This window comes from Arachis hypogaea, chromosome 15, assembly GCF_003086295.3.
Source record: "Arachis hypogaea cultivar Tifrunner chromosome 15, arahy.Tifrunner.gnm2.J5K5, whole genome shotgun sequence".
Classification (NCBI taxonomy): Eukaryota; Viridiplantae; Streptophyta; class Magnoliopsida; order Fabales; family Fabaceae; genus Arachis; species Arachis hypogaea.
The window spans coordinates 112,191,567-112,195,406 of NC_092050.1; the positions used below are offsets into that span (position 1 = coordinate 112,191,567).

At 34.3% G+C, this 3,840-nt stretch overlaps 1 non-coding gene across 1 annotated transcript; it reads right to left on the reverse strand.

The window, feature by feature from the left end:
• Positions 1-2,433: 2,433 nt before the first annotated feature.
• Positions 2,434-2,537, reverse strand: LOC112753483 (small nucleolar RNA R71). The gene has a single exon (XR_003177868.1). It is a non-coding gene; the product is annotated as a small nucleolar RNA R71 (small nucleolar RNA).
• Between the last annotated feature and the right edge of the window lie 1,303 nt (positions 2,538-3,840).

Below are 3,840 nucleotides of genomic sequence, written 5' to 3' on the forward strand. Positions count from 1 at the left end.
TCCAACGCAACTGAAACTGCCTCATTTGGACCTCTGTAGCTCAAGTTATGGTCGATTTAGTACGAAGAGGTTAGGTTGGACAGCTTAGCAATTCCTTCAATTTCTTGTATTCCTTCCACTTTTGCATGCTTCCTTTCCATCCTCTAAGCCATTCCTGCCTTATAAACTCTGAAAATTCTTAACACACATATCAAGGCATCAAATGGTAATAAGAGAGGATTAATAATTATCAATTTAAGGCCAAAGAAGCATGTTTTCAATCATAGCATAAAATTAGGAAGGAAAATGTAAAACATGCGAATTATGTGAATAAGAGTGAGTTTAGTGGATAAAATCCACTCAATTAAGCATAAGATATACCACGAAATAGTGGTGCATCAACTATCATCTCTTCTAATCTCCTGACTAAGATCTACAAGGTAACCATTTCTTGTTCAAACCAACAATCTCCATGGGATCGACCTTCACTCACCTGAGGTATTACTTGGATGACCCGGTGCACTTGCCGGTCTACCGGATTATCTTGTTGCTTAGATTAGGTACTTTTTATTATTTTGTTTTGTGTCTTTTGTTTTCTTTTCAAGAATTTTTCAACACCTTTTCTTTTCACTATTAATCTTTGTCTTTTGTGTGAGTCTTTTATTCTTGTTCTTGTTAAAAGTTTGAACATTCTTGTTTTCTTTTTCCAAAATTTTTTTCCGAAAATTGTGTCTTTTTGTTTGAGTCTAGTGTCAGTTCTTAAGTTTGGTGTCCTTGTATGTTTTTCTTTTCTAAAAATTTTCGAATTTGTTCTTGAGTTGTTCTTCTTGGTATTCAAGTCATTCTTGTTTCTTTTCTTGTTTTGATCTTAAAAATTTTAAGTTTGGTGCCTTTTGGTATTTTTCTTTTTAATTTTCGAAAAAAACTAGTATCTTTGATTTAAAAATTTTAAGTTTGGTGTCTTTTGGTTGTTTTTCTCTTAATTAATTTGAAAAAATAAAAAATATCTTTTCTATCTTTATTCAAAAATTTCGAAAATCTTGCTTTCTTTTTTTATTTTGATTTAAAAATTTTTAAAGTTTGGTATTTTCTTGTAAGTAAAATCAAATTTCGAATCTTATCTTTTTAAATTTTTTCAAATCTTTTCTTTTAATTTGATGCTTTTCTGTCTTATCTTTCTTTTAAAATTTTAAAATTTAAAACTTTTTCAAATCTTTATCTTATCTTTGGTTCATCTTTCTTTAAATTTCAAATTATTATCTTATCTTATCTTAATTTTAAATTTTAAATTCAAATCTTTTTCAAATCTTCACCATGTCTTATCTTTCCAACTTATTTTCAAATCTTTATCTTATCTTGTTTCAATTTCAAAATTCAAAATCCAATCTTTTTCAAATCTTTTCAATTCTTATCTTATCTTGTTGACTTTTTCTTTCCAATTTTAAATTTAAAATTTTTAAAAATAAAATCTTTTTCAAATCTCCTATCTTATCTTATTTTCAAATATTTCTTAATTAGTTACTTGTTTTATCTTATTTTAAAAGTTTGATATCTCTTTAATACTCTCCTTTCTCTTTCTATCTTTTTCAAAACTTCCTAACTAATTTTTCTCTCTTCTTTTTCGAAAATCATCTTTCAATTTTCAAATCTTTTTAGCTAATTAGCTTTTAATTTCCTTCGTGTTTTTTGAATTCAATTAATAATTAAAATAAAAACAAAAATATTTTAATTCTAGTTTCCCTTTTTACATCTTAAAATTCAAATTCTTCTACCCCTCTATTCAAATTCTTCCTCCCATTCCCCTATCTTCATTCTTCTTTCTTCTTCACATCTCACAGGGTGTTCTCTATACTTTAACATAGAAATTCCCATTCTCTTTCTTTCTTGTTTTTCTTTTTCTTGTTTATGAGCAGGAACAGAGATAAAGAACCTCTTTTTGATCCTGATCCTGAACCTGAGAGGACCCTAAGGAAGCATTTACAACAAGTTAAAGCATAACACTCTAGCAGAGACCTCATAGAACTTTTTGAACAAGAAACTGAAAACACAAACATGGTAGCTGATCATAATAATGGAGGAGATGCAAGGAAGGTCCTTGGTGACTTCACTGCACCCACTTTTGACTTCTATGGAAGAAGTATCTCCATACATGCCATTAGAGCAAATAACTTTGAGCTTACGCCTTAGTTAGTTTCTCTAATGCAACAGAATTGTAAATTCCATGGACTTCCACTAGAAGACTCACATCAATTTCTATCTGAATTCTTACAAATCTATGATACTGTTAAGACCAATGGAGTGGATCCTAAGGTCTACAGGCTTAGGCATTTCCCTTTTGCTGTTAGAGACAGAGCTAGGATATAGTTGGATTCTCAACCTAAGGAAAGCCTAGACTCTTGGGAAAAGTTGGTCAATGCTTTCTTGGCCAAGTTCTTTCCACCTCAAAAGATGAGCAAGCTCAGGGTGGAAGTTCAAACTTTCGGACAAAAAGAGGGTGAATCCCTCTATGAAGCTTGGGAAAGATACAAGCAACTGATCAGGAGATGTCCTCTTGATATGCTCTCAGAATGGACGATCCTAGGAATTTTCTATGATGGTCTATCTGAGATGTCCAAAATGTCATTGGACCATTCTGCTGGTGGATCACTCCACTTGAAGAGAATGCCTGAAGAGGCACAGAAACTCATTGAAATGGTTGCAAACAACCAATTAATATACACTTCTGAGAGAAACCCTATAAACAATGGGGTAGCTCAGAAGAAAGGAGTCTTGGAGATTGACACTCTAAATGCCATATTGGCTCAGAACAAGATCTTGACTCAACAGGTCAATATGATCTCTCAGCATTTGACTGGAATGCAAGCTGTAGCTAGCATCACTCAAGACACCTCCTATGATGGAGATGCTTATGATCCAGATCAACCTACAATGGAGGAGATGAATTATATGGGAGAACCCTATGGAAACACTTACAACTCCTCATGGAAAAATCATCCTAACCTTTCATAGAGAGATCAACAGAAGCCTCAGGAAGGCTTTAACAATAATCAATCTGGAAGAAACCAGAATAGGTTTAATAATAAACCATTCCCTTCTTCTCAGCAAAATATGGAGCCTTCAAAGCAGAGCCTTTTTTACTTAGCAACCATAGTCTCTGAACTCTCTAAGACCACTCACAGTTTCATAACAGAAACTAGGTCCTCCATCAGAAATCTGGAGGTACAAGTTAGTCAGCTGAGTAAGAGAATCCCTGAGACCCCTCCTAACACCCTCCCAAGTAACACTGAAGTAAATCCAAGAGCAGAGTGTAAGGTCATCATTGTGGAAGCTGAGGCCGAATCTAAAGGGGATACTCTGGCATTGAACGCTAGTAAGGAAGTCCTTACTGGGCGTTCAACGCCCACTAAAGACTTCTCTATTGAAGAATTGAAGGCAACTAAGGGTCATGAGGAGACCATAGAAGTTCCATTGAATGCCTTTGTTACAAATTATGGATTATAAGGATCACTCCTCCTCTGATGAGGAAGAGGAAACTAGGGAAGAGCAAGTTACTTGTTACCTAAGAGTCCTCATAAAGCTAAATGCCAAGTTATTTGGAATAGAGGCATTGAAGGAAGAACTCCTAGTGCTCACCAAGGAATTTAATGCCTTGGTTCAACAGAAACTACCTCAGAAGCTTCCGGATCCCGGACGCTTCCTAATTCCTTGCACCATAGGCACCATTACCTTTGAGAAGGCTTTGTATGACCTAGGGTCAAGCATAAACCTTATGCCACTCTCCATAATAGAGAGACTGTGAATCTTTGAGGTACAAGCTGCAAGAATCTCACTAGAGATGACAGACAAGTCAATGAAAAAGGC